The sequence below is a fragment of the Salmo salar genome, chromosome ssa07, assembly GCF_905237065.1.
Source record: "Salmo salar chromosome ssa07, Ssal_v3.1, whole genome shotgun sequence".
Taxonomy (NCBI): Eukaryota; Metazoa; Chordata; class Actinopteri; order Salmoniformes; family Salmonidae; genus Salmo; species Salmo salar.
The window spans coordinates 5,929,061-5,950,737 of NC_059448.1; the positions used below are offsets into that span (position 1 = coordinate 5,929,061).

The following is a 21,677-nucleotide window of genomic DNA, read 5'->3' on the forward strand; positions in this document are numbered from 1 at the left end:
TCGCACAACCTATCCTATGTCTAGATAAACAATGATGACAAACTCACGCTTCTCAGATTTATGCGCAGGCGCAAAAAAATGAAGTGATGACATGTCAACTTCCTCGCATTCTAATTTGCTCTCTGTTTATCATAGACGCTTCAAACAACTTTATAAAGATCGTTGACATCTAGTGGAAGCCGTAGGTGTTGCGAAATGAATCCTTTCTCACTATGGTATCTATAAAACAATGACACTAAATAGTACAGTCACAAAATTCACATTTTTTTGGATCTATTTTTCACAGGTTTTTGCCTGCAATATGAGTTTTGTTATACTTACAGACACCATTCAAACTGTTTTAGAAAATTCAGAGTGTTTTCTATCCGAATGTGTTAATAATATGCATATCCTAGCTTCTGAGTTGGTGTAGGAGGCAGTTAAAAATGGGCACATATTTTTTTCAAAATGTCTCAATACTGCCCCCGAGCCCCAACAGGTTAAACAATTTAAAGGCAATGCTACCAAATACTAATTTTGTATGTAAACTTCTAACCCACTGGGAATGTGATGAAAGAATTAAAAGCTGAAATAAATCATTCTCTCTAATATTATTCTGACATTTCACATTCTTAAAATAAAATGGTGATCCTAACTGACCTAAGACAGGGAATTTTTACTTGGTTTAAATGTCAGGAAGTGTGAAAAACAGAGTTTAAATGTATTAGGCTAAGGTGTATGTAAACTTCTGACTTCAACTGTATATATTTAAACAAAAACATTTTCACATACCTCCAATGGAAACAATGTTATCCGGTGTGCACCACTAGGGGGAGCTGCAGGAGCATTAGGGGATAGCGTCTGCTGCCAAAAAGAGGAAGAAACTGCCTGACTGAAAAACAACCTTATCTCCTGTGTCTTTTTTCTCCCTGTTTTTAAACAGGACTTTATTATCTGTAGGAGGATCTCATGCCTGGGGATTCTGATTTAGATTCTTGGGAGCTCGACCGGGATTGGCTTCACCTGCTGGAGAACGCTGATCTAGTGATTCAGACATCCGGGACAGTGTGACCTGTTTAGCCGTGTGACCTGCATGAAGGTTAAAGAGAGGCCATGTCGGATGGTGCGAGGAATGGCCTGGTGTGGGACATTAGGAAGAGCCTGGTGTGGGACATTAGGAAGAGCCTGGTGTGGGACATTAGGAAGAGCCTGGTGTGGGACATTAGGAAGAGCCTGGTGTGGGACATTAGGAAGAGCCTGGTGTGGGACATCAGGAAGAGCCTGGTGTGGGACATCAGGAAGAGCCTGCACGCGCCAACAGCGGATGAACCTGGCTTGGACCAGGGGCTTGGACCAGGGGCACGGACCAGGGGCTTGTACCAGGGGCATGGACCAGGGGCTTGTACCAGGGGCTCAAAGCTTGGAGAACTATGTTCTTTGGTGAAATTACTATTGTAGTTAATTTATATCTTGAACATACATTTGATTAGCTAGCCGAATTCGAGTTGATAGCAAGCAAGCTAAAGTTATTAGGTATGCTAGCTAACGTTAGTTGTTACTTGCGATCCATAAGATCTTAACATTTAAAACGTTGCAGTTGTCTAATATGTCACACATTTTAGTGTAGCGGTGTTGCAATCTACTGCAGAGATAGCCTTCAGAGTTCTGTCCAACTATCCAGGTCTGTACCCAAACAATTTGAATTTCTACTTTTAAAAATCCACCTCTCTAAAAACAAGTCTCTCACCATTGCCGCCTGCTATAGACCACCCTCTGCCCCCAGCTGTGCTCTGGACACCATATGTGAACTGATTGCCCCCCATCTATCTTCAGAGCTCGTGCTGCTAGGTGACCTAAACTGGGACATGCTTAACACCCCAGCCATCCTACAATCTAAGCTTGATGCCCTCAATCTCACACAAATTATCAATGAACCTACCAGGTACAACCCCAAAGCCGTAAACACGGGCACCCTCATAGATATCATCCTAACCAACTTGCCCTCTAAATACACCTCTGCTGTTTTCAACCAAGATCTCAGCGATCACTGCCTCATTGCCTGCATCCGTAATGGGTCAGCGGTCAAACGACCTCCACTCATCACTGTCAAACGCTTCCTGAAACACTTCTGCGAGCAAGCCTTTCTAATCGACCTGGCCCGGGTATCCTGGAAGGATTTTGACCACATCCCGTCAGTAGAGGATGCCTGGTTGCTCTTTAAAAGTGCTTTCTTCACCATCTTAAATAAGCATGTCCCATTCAAAAAATGTAGATCTAAGAACAGATATAGCTATTGGTTCATCCCAGACTTGACTGCCCTTGACCAGCACAAAAACATCCTGTGGCGTACTGCATTAGCATCGAATAGCCCCTGCGATATGCAACTTTTCAGGGAAGTTAGGAACCAATATACACAGTCAGTTTGGAAAGGTAAGGCTAGCTTTTTCAAACAGAAATTTGCATCCTGTAGCACTAATTTCAAAAAGTTTTGGGACACTGTAAAGTCCATGGAGAATAACAGCACCTCCTCCCAGCTGCCCACTGCACTAAGGCTAGGAAACATTGTCACCACCGATAAATCTACAATAATCTAAAATTTCAATAAGCAGTTTTCTACAGCTGGCCATGCTTTCCACCTGGCTACCCCTACCCCGGCCAACAGCTCTGCACCTCCCACAGAAACTTGCCCAAGCCTCCTTTTCCTTCAACCAAACCCAGACAGCTGATGTTCTGAAAGAGCTGCAAAATCTGGATCCCTACAAATCAGCTGGGCTTGACAATCTGGACCCTCTCTCTAAAATTATCCGCCGAAATTGTTGCAATCCCTATTACTAGCCTGTTAAACCTCTCTTTCGTATCGTCTGAGATCCCCAAAGATCTTCAAAGGGGGAGACACTCTAGACTCAAACTGTTATACATCTATTTCCATCCTGCCCTGCCTTTCTAAAATCTTTGAAAGCCAAGTTAATCTCTTTTGGGTAGGGGGCAGTATTTTCACATCTGGATGAAAAGCGTGCCAAAAGTAAACTGCCTGTTACTCAGGCCAAGAAGCTAGGATATGCATATAATTGGTAGATTTGGATAGAAAACACTAAAGTTACTAAAACTGTTAAAATTATGTTTGTGAGTATAACAAAACTGATATTGCAGGCGAAACCCCGAGTACAAACCATCCCAAAAAAAAGTCAGCCTTCCACTGTTTCCAATGGCTTTCATGTTTATTATGAGGTGAAGTCCTCCCAGATTGCAGTTCCTAGGGCTTCCACTAGATGTCAACAGTCTTTAGAAAGAGTTTCAGGCTGGTTTTTCAAAAAATGAGCCAGAAATTGTAGTTTTTCTAGGCGGCTCCCATTTTGGCTGTAATGTTTCCAAGCGCGTGGAAGAGAGAGCGTTCTTTGGTATTTTTCTCCTGTAAAGACAATAACGATTCTCCGTCTTAAATTTTTATAATTTATTTACGTATTAGGGTATCTAAGGTTTGATTATAAACGTTGTTTGACTTGTTTGGAAAAGTTTATTAGTAACGTTTGGGATTCATATTGTATGCATTTTGATGGAGGGAAACTGGTGGATTATTGACTGAAGCGCGCCAACTAAACTGAGTTTTTATGGATATAAAGAAGGACATTATCGAACAAAAGGACCATTTGTGATGTATCTGGGACCTTTTGGAGTACCAACAGAAGAAAATCATCGAAGGTAAGGCATTTATTATATCGCTATTTCTGACTTTCGTGGCGCACCTGCTTGGTTGAAATACGTTTTTCATGCTTTTGTATGCGGGGCGCTGTCCTCAGATAATCGCATGGTGTTGTCACGTTCTGACCTTAGTATGAGGTCATTTTTCCATAGTACATTGGTCAGGGCATGACAGGGGAGTGTTTTTGTCTATGTATTTTGGGTTTTCTGTTTTCTATGTGGGTTGTCTAGATTGTCGTTCTATGTTGTATTTTCTATGTTGGTGCCGGGTATGGTTTCCAATCAGAGGCAGGTGTTTTTCATTGTCTCTGATTGGAAGCCATACTTAGGCAGCCTGTTTTTCATGGGGTTTTGTGGGTGGTTGTTTTCCGTTTCGTTGTTTGTACCTGACGGGCCTGTTGTTTGGTCATTTTGTTATTTTTGCTAAGTGTTTTCATTAAAAGTAAATATGAGCACTTCACACGCCGCATTTTGGTCTCTTTTAGGCGACCCATATTACAGAATCACCCACCATGATTGGACCAGGGCGCCGGGCCCAGGTAGATATGGACACCTGGTCAGTGGAAGAATAGTGGGAAAGGAGAAACTGGACTTGGGGCCAGGTAATCGAAAGATTACGGAACTTACCTGGAAGAAACGGGAGGCAGCCCCCAAATATTTTTTTTGGGGGGGGCACACGAGTAGTTTGGCTGGGCAAGGGTTGAGGCCTGAGTCAACTACTCGTGCTTTTTGTGGCGAGCATGTGCCTGCCTCTCGCACTCTCTCTCCAGTGCGCCTCCGTAGCACAGTATGTCCTGTGCCTGTTCCTCGCACTTTTCCTCGAGTGCGTCTCCATAACCCGGTACGGCCAGTGCCTGCTGTGAGCACTCAGCCCTTAGTGTGTCTCCCCAGTCCGGTGAGACCGATTCCTGCTCCTCGCACTCTCCCTCCAGTGCGCATTCATAACCCGGTACAGCCAGTGCCTGCTGTGAGCACTCGGCCCTTAGTGCGTCTCCCCAGTCCGATGAGACTGATTCCTGCTCCTCATAAAAAGCCTCCAGTGATAGTCGATGGTCCGACGCCTGTAAGGATGATCCTTGGCGAGGAACCAATTGAAATGATCCATGGCATGGAGTCAGTAGCAACGGTCATAAGTCCGGAACTGATGATGACGCCTCCTAGTCCGGAGCCTCCGGCGACGCTGTTCCATCCGGAGCCTACAGTGACACTTCTCAGCCCGGAGCCTCCGGCGACGCTCCTCAGCCCGGAGCTGCCAGTGACGCTCCTCAGCCCGGAGCCTCCAGCGACGCTCCCCAGTCCGGAGCCTGCAACGACGCTCCTCAGCCCGGAGCCTCCAGCGACACTCCTCAGCCCGGAGCCTCCAGCGACGCTCCTCAGCCCGGAGCCTTCAGCGGAGGTCTACGGCCCAGAGCCTTCAGCGGAGGTCTACGGCCCAGAGCCTTCAGCAGTGGTCTGCAACCCAGAGCCTTCAGCGGGGGTCTGCAACCCAGAGCCTTCAGCGGAGGTCTGCAGCCCAGAGCCTTCAGCGGCGGTCTGCAGCCCAGAGCCTTCAGTGGTGGTCTGCAGCCAAGAGCCTTCAGCGGCGGTCTGCATTCAAGAGCCTTCAGCGGCGTTCTGCAGCCAAGAGCCTTCAGCGGCGGTCTGCAGCCAAGAGCTTTCAGCGGCGGTCTGCAGCCCAGAGCCTTCAGCGGCGGCCTGCAGCCCAGATCCTCCAGCGGCGGCTTGGAGGTCGGAACCTCCAGTAGTGGTCTACAGCACAGGGATTCCGGTAGGGGTCTACAATCCGATTCCTCCAATAATGATCTACAGGCTTATGTTACAGAAGCAGAGGAATCTACGGGCGGAATGGAGGTTTCGCCCTGAGCCAGAGCCAACTCCGTTGCTGGGGGATCGGGAGAAGAGGAAGGTTCTGGGTGTTGCATATGAGCCGCCAGAGACTGTTGTCACCCTCCCTGCCCTCCCTTTGTGTTTGGGATTGTTGTTGGGTTTTTTGGTTTAGGTGCAGTCGGAGTCCACCTTTGGGGGGAGGGGGGGGGGGTTACTGTCACATTCTGACCTTAGTATGAGGTCATTATTCCATAGTAGATTGGACAGGGCGTGACAGGGGGGTGTTTTTGTCTATGTATTTTGGGTTTTCTGTTTTCTATGTGGGTTGTCTAGATTGTCGTTCTATGTTGTATTTTCTATGTTGTGCCGGGTATGGTTTCCAATCAGAGGCAGGTGTTTTTCGTTGTCTCTGATTGGAAGCCATACTTAGGCAGCCTGTTTTTCATGGGGTTTTGTGGGTGGTTGTTTTCCGTTTCGTTGTTTGTAACTGACGGGACTGTTGTTTGGTCGTTTTGTTATTTTTGCAAAGTGTTTTCATTAAGAGTAAATATGAGCACTTCACACGCCGCATTTAGGTCTCCTTTAGACAACCCATATTACAGGTGTGCTTTTGCCGTAAAGCCTTTTTGAAATCTGACACAGCGGCTGGATTAACATGAAGTTAAGATTTATTTGATGTATTACACTTGTGATTTTATGAAAGTTAAAAAGGTATAATTCTGTAGTTTGAATTTCACGCTCTGCAATTTCACTGGATGTTGGCCAGGTGGGACGCTACCGTCCCACCTGCCCATAAGAAGTTAACAAACAGATCACCGACCATTTCAAATCCCACCGTACCTTCTCCACTATGCAATCTGGTTTCCTAGCTGGTCATGGGTGCACCTCAGCCATGCTCAAGGTTCTAAATGATATCATAACCGCCATCGATAAGAGACGGTAGCTGTCTTCATCGACCTGGCCAAGGCTTTCGACTCTGTCAATCACTGCATTCTTATTGTCAGAGTCAATAGCCTTGGTTTCTCAAATGACTGCCTCGTCTGGTTCACCAACTACTTCTCAGACACACTGTGTGCACAATTATTAGGCAAGTCAGTATTTTGACCATATCATCATTATTATGCATATTTCCCAACTCCAAGCTGTATAAACTGGAATGCTTATTGGATTTAAGCATATCAGGTGATGTGTAATGAGGGAGGGTGTGGCCTAAGGAGATCAACACACTATATCAAGGTGTGTATAATTATTAGGCAGCTTCTTTTACTTCTTTTACTTTTAAAATATATTTAACTCACTCTGAAAAGTCCAAAATTGTAAAAAGTATTTCAGAGGAATGCAGCACTCTTGAAATTGCTAAGATATTGGGGCGTGATCACAGAACCATCAAACGTTTTGTTGCAAATAGTCAACAGGGTCGCAAGAACCGTGTTGAGAAAAAAAGACGCAAATTAACTGCCAAAGATTTTAGAAGAATCAAACGTGAAGCTACCAGGAACCCATTATCCTCCAATGCTGTCATATTCCAGAACTGCAACCTACCTGGAGTGCCCAGAACTACAAGATGTTCAGTGCTCAGAGACATGGCCAAGGTAAGGAAGGCTGAAACCCGACCACCACTGAACAAGACACATAAGTTGAAAAGCCAAGACTGGGCCAAGAAATATCTGAAGACAGATTTTTCAAAGGTTTTATGGACTGATGAGATGAGAGTGACTCTTGACGGACCAGATGGATGGGCCCGTGGTTGGATCAGTAACAGGCACGGAGCTCCACTTCGACTCAGACGCCAGCAAGGTGGAGGTGGGTTACTGGTATGGGTTGGTAATGTTAACCTGTTGGGGATAGGGGGCAGTATAGGGGGCAGTATGTAAAGCCTTTTTGAAATCGGACAGTGTGGTTAGATTAACGAGAGTCTTGTTTTTAAAATGGTGTAAAATAGTCATATGTTTGAGAAATTGAAGTAATAGCATTTCTAAGGTATTTGAAAATCGCGCCACGGGATTACACTGGCTGTTGCGTAGGTGGGACGATTTCGTCCCGCCTAGCCCAGAGAGGTTAAGAATTATAGATACAGAACTCCTTTGTGCAATCGAGGTGTCTGATTTTAAAATAGCTTTTCGGTGAAAGCACATTTTGCAATATTCTGAGTAGATAGCCCAGCCATCACGGCTAGCTATTTAGACAGCCACCAAGTTTAGCCCTGACCAAACTCCGATTTACTATTAGAAAAGTTTGATTACCTTTGGTGTTCTTCGTCAGAATGCACTCCCAGGACTGCTACTTCAATAACAAATGTTGGTTTGGTTCAAAATAATCCATTGTTATATCCAAATAGCGGCGTTTTGTTCGTGCGTTCAAGACACTATCCGAAGTGTAAATAAGGGTCACGAGCATGGCGCATTTCGTGACAAAATATTTCTAAATATTCCATTACCGTACTTCGAAGCATGTCAACCGCTGTTTAAAATCAATTTTTATGCCATTTTTCTCGTAAAAAAGCGATAATATTCCGACCGGGAATCTGCGTTTAGGTAAACAGACGAAAGAAAATAAAGCATGGGGTCGACTCGGGCACGAGCCTGAGTTTCACAGTACTGTGACCATCCACTATCCAAACGCGCTACTTTTTTTCAGCCAGAGCCTGCAAAGCCACCATTCAGCTTTTTGCCGCCTTCTGAGAGCCCATGGGAGCCGTAGGAAGTGTCACGTAACAGCAGAGATCCCCTGTAATGGATAGAGATAATCAAGAAGGGCAAGAAATTGTCAGACAGGGCACTTCCTGCATGGAATCTTCTCAGGTTTTGGCCTGCCAAATGAGTTCTGTTATACTCACAGACACCATTCAAACAGTTTTAGAAACTTTGGAGTGTTTTCTATCCAAAGCTAATAATCATATGCATATTCTAGTTTCTGGGCAGGAGTAATAATCAGATTAAATCGGGTACGTTTTTTATCCGGCCGTGAAAATACCATAGCCATAACAGGTTAACAAACCGCCAAACGAGCTTCAATGCCATACAACACTCCTTCCGTGGTCTCCAACTGATTTTAAATGCTAGTAAAACTAAATGCATGCTCTTCAACCGATTGCTGCCTGCACCACCCGCCCAACTAGCATCACTACTCTGGACGGTTCTGACTTAGAATATGTAGACAACTACAAATACCTAGGTGTCTGGTTAGACTGTAAACTCTCTTTCCAGACTCACATTAAGCATCTTCAGTCCAAAATTAAATCTAGAATCGGCTTCCTATTTCGCAACAAAGCATCCTTCACTCATGCTGCCAAACATTCCCTCGTAAAACTGACTATCCTACCGATCCTTGACTTCAGCAATGACATTTACAAAATGGCCTCCAACACTCTACTCAGCAAATTGGATGTAGTCTATCACAGTGCTATCCGTTTTGTCACCAAAGCCCCATATACCACCCACCACTGCGACCTGTATGCTCTCGTTGGCTTGCCCTCGCTATTTATTCGTCGCCAAATCCACTGGCTCCAGGTCATCTAAAAGACTATGCTTGGTAAAGCCCAGCCTTATCACAGTTCACTGGTCACCATAGCAACACCCACCCATTGCACGCGCTCCAGCAGGTATATTTCACTGGTGATCCCCAAAGCCAACAACTCTTTTGGCAGCTTTTCCTTCCAGTTCTCTGCTGCCAATGATTGGAACAAATTGCAAAAATCACTGAAGCTGGAGACTTATATCTCCCTCTCTAACTTTAAGCATCAGCTGTCAGAGCAGCTTACCGATCACTGTACCTGTACACAGCCCATCTGTAAAAAAAAAATAAAAAAAAAAAATCTTTATTTTAACAGGGAAAACAGACTGAGACCTGGATCTCTTTTACGGCTGTGCCCTGTGTAAACATGTTGACATGTACAGTTTTAGGCATACAGACAAGAACATTTCAAACATACAAAACAAAGACACAATTCAACAGAAACAATCACAGACAACATCATATTGATCCTCCATAACATTTTTGAAATGGGCAAGGGACACCAGAGTGTCTAACTTAAGTTGGATCTGCAGTTTGTTCCATAAATAAGGCGCAAAGGAACTAAAGGCAGTCCTACCCAACTCTGTGGAGACCGCAGGAGTCTCTAATGTAATCCACACCTGTGATCTGGTTTTAAAATTTGTATATCTAGTGGAAATTAATGATGATATATATGGAGGTAGTTTTAAAAGAAGCGCTTTATAAATAAACAAGAAAGCATGTTGCTCTCGCCTCACAGATAGAGGCCCAACCCACATGTTGATATAGGATACAGTGATGAGTTTTGTAACTATCACCCGTGATAAATCTGAGTGCACAATGGTAAATAGCATCCAGTGGTTTTAATGTGTTTGCCGATGCATGCATATAGATAATATCACCATAATCTAAAACGGACATAAAAGTAGCCTGCACAATTTGTTTTCTATTTACAAAGGACAGACAAGCCCTGTTTCTGTAAAGGAACCCTATCTTGAATTTGAGCTTTTTTCCCAATTCAGTAACATGTTTTTTAAAAGAAAGCCTATCATCTAACCATACCCCTAAATATTTATATGCAGAGACCTGTTTGATTTGAGTACCATCCAAGCTAGTGATTACAAAAGTGTTTCTAACTGAGAGTTTAGACCTAGAAAAAAACATGACATTTGTTTTCTTAGCGTTTAAAACACGTTTAAGCTGTAAAAGAGACCCTTGTAGTATCCTAAAATCAGACTCCAACTGCATTAAAGCTTGGTCCGCTGTTGGAGCAATAGAGTACATCACTGTGTCATCTGCATATAAATGGAATTTACAATATCTGACATCATCACCAATGTTGTTTATATAAAGTGAGAACAATAGTGGGCCAATTATTGAACCCTGAGGGACCCCTTTAAGTAACTGTAAGGAGTCAGACTTGACCCCGTCGACCATGACGGCCTGAGTTCTATCTTTAAGATAGTCATAAAACCATCGGCAGGCATCAGTGCCCACTCCTATAGATGACAGCTTACTCAAAAGGATAGCATGGTCTACAGTGTCAAAATCTTTTGACAAATCTACAAACAACGCAGCACAGTGCTTTCTATCATCCAAGGCATTTGCAATATCATTTACAACAAGCATAGTGGCCGATGTGGTACTGTGTTTAGATCTAAAACCAGATTGATTGGTGCTAAGAATACTGTTTGCAGAAAGAAAAGACTGTAACTGTTTGTTGACTATAGATTCTAGGATCTTTGCCAGACAAGGGAGCCTAGAGATGGGTCGATAGTTATCCAAATCACTACCGTCTCCTCCCTTATGTAATGGCAGAACAAAAGCTGCTTTCCACACCTTAGGGATAATTCCTGTGCTTAATGTTAGATTAAAAATGTGTGTCACTGAACCAGCAATGATAGGTGCAGCACACTTAAGTAAGAACAGGTCTAAATTGTCAGCGCCAAAGGATTTCTTAGTGTCAATGGCACACAGGGCAGCTAGAACCTCTGCTTCGGTTATTTTCTGGAAACTAAAAACAGGGTTACCATTTTTCAGAGTAACGGTTGAAAAGCAAGACGAAAAATCAACTAACTGGCCAGTACCACAATGGCCACTTTTCCTTTCAAATAAAAAACCAGCAGAGATTAAATGCTTATTAAAAGCATCACAAATATCATTTTTTTTCACTTAGGATACAGGAATCTGAGGAATCTAAATAGCACACCCAGCTACCTAATCACCATACTGTTATTTATTTATTTTTTGCTCTTTTGCACCCCAGTATCTCTATTTGCACATCATCATCTGCACATCTATCAGTCCAGTGTTAATGCTAAATTGTAATTATTTCGGCCTCTATGGACTATTTATTGCCTTACCTCCCTAATCTTACTACATTTGCACACACTGTACAGAGAGTTTTCTGTTGTGTTATTGACTGTACGTTTATTTATCCCATGTGTAACTCTGTGTTGTTGTTGGGTCGCACTGCTTTGCTTTATCTTGGCCAGGTTGCAGTTGTAAATGAGAACATGTTCTCAACTGGCCTACCTGCTTAAATAAAGGTGAAATAAAAAAACATTTTAAAAAAACTCGAAAGAGTGAAGTTCTCCATGAAACCACAAAACTCAGCAAATGAACTTTTTAAAGGGAGCATATGCTTAAAGCAGAACTTCTGACCATCTAGGTGATGGCATTAGTCTACTTCCGTCAACCATCGATAGCTCAGTTGGTAGAGTGGAGGACTCTAGCTGAAATTGCACCAATCCTTAGGTTGCTGGTTCAAATCGAGTATGAAGGATTGTATACTTGCTTGTGCTAACTGTTTGACAGCAATGTGCTTGACAAATAAATTATCTTTCCCTGAGAGTGCTGAATTCTTCACTTGTTGACCTTTGACAGGAATGTTGGTAGAGTGGAGGAGTTTACGCGCAATTGCAAGAATCCCTAGGTCATTGGCTCAAAGGAGGATAACTTTTCTGCAGTTGTTCCAACTTTTTGATATTTGCCTAGTGTTTTACCATAATTCATTACTTGACTGGGAATCAAACCCTGGACGTGGCTGTGAGAGCGCCGAATCCTGATCACTAGACCACCAGGGAGAGGGCAAAAGCTTTTAGCAGTTAAGGGGCTAAACAGCATTCTTTAACCTCGGCTCTCTTTTTCTTGATCCCCAAAAACAACTACTTAGAATCTAAGGGGATGTAGCTCAGTGGAAAAGAGTGTCCGTTGCATGTATGAAGACCTGGCTTCCATCCCCAGCAGCTCCATGAAACCACCAAACTCAGCAAATTACCTTTTTAAAGGGAAAATATGCATCTGCAGAACTTCTGACCATCTAGGTGATGGCATTAATCTATATTCGTCAGCCTTTGATAGCTCACTTGGTAGAGCGGAGGACTGTAGGGGAAATGCAGCAATCGTTAGGTACCTGCTTCAAATCCGGCTCGAGGGATTTTATATTTTCTTGTAGCTTACACCAACGTTTTGACAGCAGTGCACTTTGACATGTGCTTGACAAACAAGTTATCTTTCCCTGAGAGCCGAAATCTTCAATTGTTGACCTTCGATAGGAATGTTGGGAGAGCAGCAGAGTACTTGAAATTGCAACAATCCTTAGGTCACTGGCTCACACGAGGATAACTTTTTCTGCAGTTGATGTTTGCATAGTGTTTCCCCAGAAGCAAATTATTCCCTGACTGGGAACAAACCCCGGGCCGTGGCGGTGAGAGCGCCGAATCCTAACCTCTAGAACACCAGGGAGATGGCAAAAGCGATTTCTCAGTGAGGGGGCTAAACAGCGCTCTTTACCGTCGGCTCACTGTTTCTCTATCCCCAATAGATGTGGATAGAAAACACCCTAAAGTTTCTAAAACTGTTTGAATGGTGTCTGTGAGTATAACAGAACTCATATGGCAGGCCAAAACCTGAGAAGATTCCGTACAGGAAGTGCCCTCTCTGACCATTTCTTGTCCTTCTATAGCCTCTTTATGGAAAATAGAGGATCTCTGCTGTAACGTGACATTTTCTAAGGCTAACATAGGCTCTCAGAAGGCGCCAGAACGGGGAATGATGACTCTACAGTCCCTGGGCAAAAAACAGTAGGGCTTTTGGAAAGTGGTCGTTCTGAGAACAATGACACGGGTGCGCGCGTGCATGTGAAGACTCCATTTTCTATTTTCAGTGTTTGAACGAAAACAAGGTCTCCCCGTCGGAATATTATCGCTATTTTATGAGAAAAATCACATAAAATTTTTATTTTAAACAGCGTTTGACATGCTTCGAAGTACGGTAATGGAATATTTAGACATTTTTTGTCACGAAATGCGCCGGCGCGTCACCCTTCGGATAGTGTCTTGAACGCAAGAACAAAACGCAGCTATTTGGATATAACTATGGATTATTTGGAACCAAAACAACATTAGGTGTTGAAGTAGAAATCCTGGGAGTGCATTCTGATGAAGAACAGCAAAGGTAATCAAATTTTTCTTATAGTAAATCTGAGTTTGGTGAGTGCCAAACTTGGTGGGTGTCAAAATAGCTTGCCATGATGGCTGGGCTATCTACTCAGAATATTGCAAAATGTGCTTTCACCGAAAAGCTATTTTAAAATCGGACACCGCGATTGCATAAAGGAGTTCTGTATCTATAATTCTTAAAATAATTGTTATGTTTTTGTGAACGTTTGTCGTGAGTAATATAGTAAATTCACCGGAAGTTTTCGGTGGGTATGCTAGTTCTGAACAAAACATGCTAATGTAAAAAGCTGGTTTTTGATATAAATATGAACTTGATTGAACAAAACATGCATGTATTGTATAACATAATGTCCTAGGGTTGTCATCTGATGAAGATCATCAAAGGTTAGTGCTACATTTAGCTGTGGTTTGGGTTTATGTGACATTATATGCTAGCTTGAAAAATGGGTGTCTGATTATTTCTGGCTGGGTACTCTGCTGACATAATCTAATGTTTTGCTTTCGTTGTAAAGCCTTTTTGAAATCGGACAGTGTGGTTAGATTAACGAGAGTCTTATCTTTAAAATGGTGTAAAATAGTCATATTTTTGAAAAATTGAAGTAATAGCATATCTAAGGATTTGAATAACGCGCCACAGGATTCAACTGGCTGTTGAGTAGGTGGTACGCAAGCGTCCCACCTAGCCCATAGAGGTTAATGAGGAACTGGGTTCAATCTCCAGCATCTCCACGAAACCACCAAACTCAGCAGATTACATTGTTAACGGGAACATATGTGTCTGCAGCACTTCTGACAATCTAGGTGATGGCATTTGTCTAAATTCGACAACCTTTGATAGCTCAGTTGGTAGAGTGGAGGACTGTAGGTGAAAATGCAGCAATCCTTAGGTCGCTGGTTCAAATCCGGCTCGAAGGATTGTGTATTTTCTTGTGGCTTACGCCAACGTTTTGACAGCAGTGCACTTTGACATGTGCTTGACAAACAAATGAACTTTCCCTGAGTGCCGAAATCTTCAATTGTTGACCTTTGATAGGAATGTCGGTAGAGCAGCAGAGAGTACTTAAAATTGCAACAATCCTTCGGTTACTGGCTCACACGAGGATAACTTTTTCTGCAGTTGTGCCAAGTTTTTGATTTATGCCTAGTGTTTCCCCAGAAGCAAATTATTCCCTGACCGGGAACAAATCCCGGGACGCGGCGGAGAGAGCGCCGAATCCTAACCACTAGAACATCGTGGAGAAGGCAAAAGCGATTTCGCAGTGAGGGGGCTAAACAGCATTCTTTACCGTCGGCTCACTTTTTCTCTATCCCCAAACGCAACTCCTTGCAATCAAAGGGGATGTAGCTCAGCGGAAGAGAGTGTTGGTTGCTTTAACCTCTATGGGACCGGTGGGACGAATTCGTCCCACCTACGTAACAGCCAGTTGAATCCTGTGGCGCGGTTTTCAAAACCTTTGAAATGCTATTACTTCAATTTCTCAAACATATGACTATTTTACAGCTATTTAAAGACAAGACTCTCGTTAATCTAACCACACTGTCCGATTTCAAAAAGGCTTTACAACGAAAGCAAAACATTAGATTATGTCAGCAGAGTACACAGCCAGAAATAATCAGACACCCATTTTTCAAGCTAGCATATAATGTCACAAAAACCCAGGAGACAGCTAAATGCAGCACTAACCTTTGATGATCTTCATCAGATGACACACCTAGGACATTATGTTATACAAAACATGCATTTTTTGTTCAATCAAGTTCATATTTATATCAATAACCAGCTTTTTACATTAGCATGTGACGTTCAGAAAAAGCATACCCCCCGCAAACTTCCGGGGAATTTACTAACAATTTACTAAATTACTCACGATAAACGTTCACAAAAAGCATAACAATTATTTTAAGAATTATAGATACATTACTCCTCTATGCACTCTATATGTCCGATTTTAAAATAGCTTTTCGGATGAAGCACATTTTGCAATATTCTGTGTAGATAGCCCGGCATCACAGGGCTAGCTATTTAGACACCCGGCAAGTTTAGCCTTCACCAAAATCCCATTTACTATAACAAAAATGGTCTTACCTTTCCTGTTCTTCGTCAGAATGCACTCCCAGGACTGCTACTTCAATAACAAATGTTGGTTTGGTCCAAAATAATCCATCGTTATATCCGAATAGCGGCGTTTTGTTCGTGCGTCCCAGACACTATCCGAAATGGTAAATAACGGTCGTGCGCATGGCGCATTTCGTGACAAAAGAATTCTAAATATTCCATTACCGTACTTCGAAGCATGTCAACCGCTGTTTAAAATCAATTTTTATGCCATTATTCTCGTAAAAAAGCGATAATATTCCGACCGGGAATCAGCAATTAGCTAAACAGCCGAAGGAAAATACTGCACGGGGTCGAATCGGGCACGCGCCTAATTCCATTGTCCTCTGATGGGCCACTTGGAAAAGGCGATAATGTGTTTCAGCCTGAGGCTGCCTCGTCATCGTTCAGGTTTTTCCCGGGCTCTGAGAGCCTATTGGAGCCCTAGGAAATGTCACGTTACAGCTAAGATCCTGACTCTTCAATACACAGAAGCAAGAACAACAACACCTTGTCAGACAGGCCACTTCCTGCATGAAACCTTCTCAGGTTTTTGGCTGCCATAGGAGTTCTGTTATACTCACAGACACCATTCAAACAGTTTTAGAAACTTTAGGGTGTTTTCTATCCAAAGCCAATAATTATATGCATAATCTAGTTACTGGGCAGGAGTCGTAACCAGATTAAATCAGGTACGTTTTTTATCCGGATGTGAAAATACTGCCCCCTAGCCCAAAGAAGTTAATGAGGACCTGGGTTCAATCTCCAGCATCTCCACGAAACCACCAAACTCAGCAAATTACATTTTTAACCGTAACATATGTGTCTGCAGCACTTCTGACCATCTAGGTGATGGCATTTGTCTTAGTTTGACAACCTTCGATAGCTCAGTTGGTAGAGCGGAGGACTGTAGGTGAAAGTGCAGCAATCCTTAGGTCGCTGGTTCAAATCCTGCTCGAAGGATTGTGTATTTTCTTCTGGCTTACGCCAACGTTTTGACAGCAGTGCACTTTGACATGTGCTTGACAAACAAATTAACCTGTTAGGGCTAGGGGGCAGTATTGACACGGCTGGATAAAAAACGTACCCGATTTAATCTGGTTACCACTCCTACCCAGTAACTAGAATATTCATATACTTATTACATATGCATAGAAAACACCCTAAAGTTTCTAAAACTGTTTGAATGGTGTCTGTGAGTATAACAGAACTCAAATGGCAGGTCAATACCTGAGAGATTCCTTTACAGGAAGTGGCCTGTCTGACCATTTCTGGAACTTCTTTGCCATCTCTATCTTTTACTAAGGATCTCTGCTCTAACGTGACACTTCCTACGTCGTCCATAGGCGCTCAGAGCCCGGGAAAAACCTGAATGTCGTCATCCCAGCCCTAGGCTGAAACACATTATCGCCTTTCTCAAGTGGCCGATCAAGGGACTCTGGGCTTAGGCGCGTAACCTGACCGCCCCCGTCTTTGTGATTTTTTCCTCTGTTTGCCGAAAAGGAGATTCCCGGTCGGAATATTATCGCTTTTCTACGAGAAAAATTGCATAAAAATTGATTTTAAACAGTGGTTGACATCCTTCGAAGTACGGTAATGGAATATTTATAATTTTTTTGTCACGAATTGCGCCATGCGCACGACCCTTCTTTACCATTTCGGATAGTGTCTGGAACGCACGAACAAAACGCCGCTATTCGGATATAACGATGGATTATTTTGGACCAAACCAACATTTGTTATTGAAGTAGCAGTCCTGGGAGTGCATTCTGACGAAGACAACAAAAGGTAATCAAACTTTTATAATAGTAAATATGATTATGGTGAGTGCTAAACTTGCCGGGTGTCTAAATAGCTAGCCCGTGATGCCTGGGCTATGTACTTAGAATATTGCAAAATGTGCTTTCACCAAAAGCTATTTTAAAATCGGACATATCGAGTGCATAGAGGAGGTCTGTATCTATAATTCTTAAAATAATTGTTATGCTTTTTGTGAACGTTTATCGTGAGTAATTTAGTAAAATGTTAGCGAATTCCCCGGAAGTTTGCGGGGGTATGCTAGTTCTGAACGTCACATGCTAATGTAAAAAGCTGGTTTTTGATATAAATATGAACTTGATTGAACAAAACATGCATGTATTGTATAACATAATGTCCTAGGGTTGTCATCTGATGAAGATCATCAAAGGTTAGTGTTGCATTTAGCTGTCTTCTGGGTTTTTGTGACATTATATGCTAGCTTGAAAAATGGGTGTCTGATTATTTCTGGCTTGGTACTCTGCTGACATAATCTAATGTTTTGCTTTCGTTGTAAAGCCTTTTTGAAATCGGACAGTGTGGTTAGATTAACGAGAGACTTGTCTTTAAATAGCTGTAAAATAGTCATATGTTTGAGAAATTGAAGTAATAGGATTTTAAAGGTTTTGAAAATCGCGCCACAGGCTTCAAGTGGCTGTTACGTAGGTGGGACGAATTCGTCCCGCCTAGCCTAGAGAGGTTAAAAATCCTTTTACTTCATTTTCTCAAACATATGACTATTTTACAGCTATTTAAAGACAAGACTCTCGTTAATCTAACCACACTGTCCGATTTCAAAAAGGCTTTACAACGAAAGCAAAACATTAGATTATGTCAGCAGAGTACCAAGCCAGAAATAATCAGACACCCATTTTTCAAGCTAGCATATAATGTCACCAAAACCCAGAAGACAGCTAAATGCAGCACTCACCTTTGATGATCTTCATCAGATGACAACCCTAGGACATTATGTTATACAATACATGCATGTTTTGTTCAATCAAGTTCATATTTATATCAAAAACCAGCTTTTTACATTAGCATGTGACGTTCAGAACTAGCATACCCCCCGCAAACTTCCGGTGAATTTACAAAAAATTTACTAAATTACTCACGATAAACGTTCACAAAAAAGCATAACAATTATTTTAAGAATTATAGATACAGAACTCCTCTATGCACTCGATATGTCCGATTTTAAAATAGCTTTTTGGTGAAAGCACATTTTGCAATATTCTAAGTACATAGCCCAGGCATCACGGGCTAGCTATTTAGACACCCGGCAAGTTTAGCACTCACCAATATCAGCTTTACTATTATAAAAGTTTGATTAGCTTTTGTTGTCTTCGTCAGAATGCACTCCCAGCACTGCTACTTCAATAACAAATGTTGGTTTGGACCAAAATAATCCATCGTTATATCCGAATAGCGGCGTTTTGTTCGTGCGTCCCAGACACTATCTGAAATGGTAAATCAGGGTCGCTCGCATGGCGCAATTCGTGACAAAAAAATCTAAATATTCCATTACCGTACTTCGAAGCATGTCAACCGCTGTTTAAAATCCATTTTTATGCCATTTTTCTCGTAGAAAAGCGATAATATTCCGACCGGGAATGTCCATTTAGCTAAACTGAGGAAAGTAAACAAAGCTTTCGGTCGACGCGGGCACGCGCCTGAGTCTCACAGTACTGTAACCAGCCACTACCCAAACGCGCTACTTTGTTTCAGCCAGAGCCTGCAAAGCCACGATTCAGCTTTTTGCCGCCTTCTGAGACCCTATGGCAGCCGTAGGAAGTGTCACGGGACAGCTAAGATCCTCACTCTTCAATAAACAGAGACAAGAAGAACGACACCTTGTCAGACAGGCCACTTCCTGCCTGAAACCTTGTCAGGTTTTTGCCTGCCAAATGAGTTCTGTTATACTCACAGACACCATTCAAACAGTTTTAGAAACTTTAGGGTGTTTTCTATCCATGTGTAATAAGTATATGCATATTCTAGTTACTGGGTAGGAGTGGTAACCAGATTAAATCGGGTACGTTTTTTATCCAGCCGTGTCAATACTGCCCCCTATCCTAAACAGGTTAACGGTAACATATGTGTCTGCAGCACTTCTGAACATCTAGGTGATGGCTATTGTGTAAATTCCGACAACCTTTGATAGCTCAGTTGGTAGAGCGGACGACTGTAGGTGAAAGTGCAGCAATCCTTAGGTCGCTGGTTCAAATCCGGCTCGAAGGATTGTGTATTTTCTTGTGGCTTACGCCAACATTTTGACAGCAGTGCACTTTGACATGTGCTTGACAAACAAATTAACTTTCCCTGAGTGCCGAAATCTTCAATTGTTGACCTTTGATAGGAATGTTGGTAGAGCAGCAGAGAGTACTTAAAATTGCAACAATCCTTCGGTCACTGGCTCACACGAGGATAACTTTTTCTGCAGTTGTGCCAAGTTTTTGATTTTTGCCTAGTGTTTCCCCAGAAGCAAATTATTCCCTGACCGGGAACAAACCCCGGGACGCGGCGGTGAGAGCGCAGAATCCTAACCACGAGAACATCGTGGAGAAGGCAAAAGCGATTTCGCAGTGAGGGGGCTAAACAGCATTCTTTACCGTCGGCTCACTTTTTCTCTATCCCCAAACGCAACTACTTGCAATCAAAGGGGATGTAGCTAAGCGGAAGAGAGTGTTGGTTGCTTGAATGAGGACCTAGGTTCAATCTCCAGCATCTCCACGAAACCACCAAACTCAGCATATTACATTTTTAACGGGAACATATGTGTCTGCAGCACTTCAGACCATCTAGGTGATGGCATTTGTCTAAATCCGACAACCTTCGATAGCTCAGTTGGTAGAGCGGAGGACTGTAGGTGAAAGTGCAGCAATCCTTAGGTCGCTGGTTCAAATCCGGCTCGAAGGATTGTGTATTTTCTTGTGGCTTACGCCAACGTTTTGACAGCAGTGCACTTTGACATGTGCTTGACAAACAAATTAACTTTCCCTGAGTGCCGAAATCTTCAATTGTTGACCTTTGATAGGAATGTTGGTAGAGCAGCAGAGAGTACTTAAAATTGCAACAATCCTTCGGTCACCGGCTCACACGAGGATAACTTTTTCTGCAGTTGTGCCAAGTTTTTGATTTTTGCCTAGTGTTTCCCCAGAAGCAAATTATTCCCTGACCGGGAACAAACCCCGGGACGCGGCGGTAAGAGCGCAGAATCCTAACCACTAGAACATCGTGGAGAAGGCAAAAGCGATTTCGCAGTGAGGGGGCTAAACAGCATTCTTTACCGTCGGCTCACTTTTTCTCTATCCCCAAACGCAACTACTTGCAATCAAAGGGGATGTAGCTAAGCGGAAGAGAGTGTTGGTTGCTTGAATGAGGACCTGGGTTCAATCTCCAGCATCTCCACGAAACCACCAAACTCAGCAGATTACATTTTTAACGGGAACATATGTGTCTGCAGCACTTCAGACCATCTAGGTGATGGCATTTGTCTAAATTCGACAACCTTCGATAGCTCAGTTGGTAGAGCGGAGGACTGTAGGTGAAAGTGCAGCAATCCTTAGGTCGCTGGTTCAAATCCGGCTCGAAGGATTGTGTATTTTCTTGTGGCTTACGCCAACGTTTTGACAGCAGTGCACTTTGACATGTGCTTGACAAACAAATTAACTTTCCCTGAGTGCCGAAATCTTCAATTGTTGACCTTTGATAGGAATGTTGGTAGAGCAGCAGAGAGTACTTAAAATTGCAACAATCCTTCGGTCTCCGGCTCACACGAGGATAACTTTTTCTGCAGTTGTGCCAAGTTTTTGATTTTTGCCTAGTGTTTCCCCAGAAGCAAATTATTCCCTGACCGGGAACAAACCCCGGGACGCGGCGGTGAGAGCGCAGAATCCTAACCACGAGAACATCGTGGAGAAGGCAAAAGCGATTTCGCAGTGAGGGGGCTAAAATGCATTCTTTACCGTCGGCTCACTTTTTCTCTATCCCCAAACGCAACTACTTGCAATCAAAGGGGATGTAGCTAAGCGGAAGATAGTGTTGGTTGCTTGAATGAGGACCTGGGTTCAATCTCCAGCATCTCCACGAAACCACCAAACTCAGCAAATTACATTTTTAACGGGAACATATGTGTCTGCAGCACTTCAGACCATCTAGGTGATGGCATTTGTCTAAATTAGACAACCTTCGATAGCTCAGTTGGTAGAGCGGAGGACTGTAGGTGAAAGTGCAGCAATCCTTAGGTCGCTGGTTCAAATCCGGCTCGAAGGATTGTGTATTTTCTTGTGGCTTACGCCAACGTTTTGACAGCAGTGCACTTT

At 43.1% G+C, this 21,677-nt stretch overlaps 6 non-coding genes and 1 pseudogene across 6 annotated transcripts; all 7 read left to right on the plus strand.

The window, feature by feature from the left end:
• The first annotated feature begins 1,092 nt into the window (after window positions 1–1,092).
• Window positions 1,093–21,677, plus strand: part of LOC123743867 (uncharacterized protein K02A2.6-like) — an 86,335-nt pseudogene continuing 65,750 nt past the window's right edge.
• Window positions 14,289–14,375, plus strand: trnay-gua (transfer RNA tyrosine (anticodon GUA)). Its single transcript is given in 2 exon segments — window positions 14,289–14,325; window positions 14,340–14,375. It is a non-coding gene; the product is annotated as a tRNA-Tyr (tRNA).
• trnay-gua (transfer RNA tyrosine (anticodon GUA)) lies at window positions 16,432–16,518 on the plus strand. Its single transcript is given in 2 exon segments — window positions 16,432–16,468; window positions 16,483–16,518. It is a non-coding gene; the product is annotated as a tRNA-Tyr (tRNA).
• On the plus strand, window positions 19,507–19,593 carry trnay-gua (transfer RNA tyrosine (anticodon GUA)). Its single transcript is given in 2 exon segments — window positions 19,507–19,543; window positions 19,558–19,593. It is a non-coding gene; the product is annotated as a tRNA-Tyr (tRNA).
• On the plus strand, window positions 20,185–20,271 carry trnay-gua (transfer RNA tyrosine (anticodon GUA)). The gene is given in 2 exon segments: window positions 20,185–20,221; window positions 20,236–20,271. It is a non-coding gene; the product is annotated as a tRNA-Tyr (tRNA).
• On the plus strand, window positions 20,863–20,949 carry trnay-gua (transfer RNA tyrosine (anticodon GUA)). Its single transcript is given in 2 exon segments — window positions 20,863–20,899; window positions 20,914–20,949. It is a non-coding gene; the product is annotated as a tRNA-Tyr (tRNA).
• trnay-gua (transfer RNA tyrosine (anticodon GUA)) lies at window positions 21,541–21,627 on the plus strand. The gene is given in 2 exon segments: window positions 21,541–21,577; window positions 21,592–21,627. It is a non-coding gene; the product is annotated as a tRNA-Tyr (tRNA).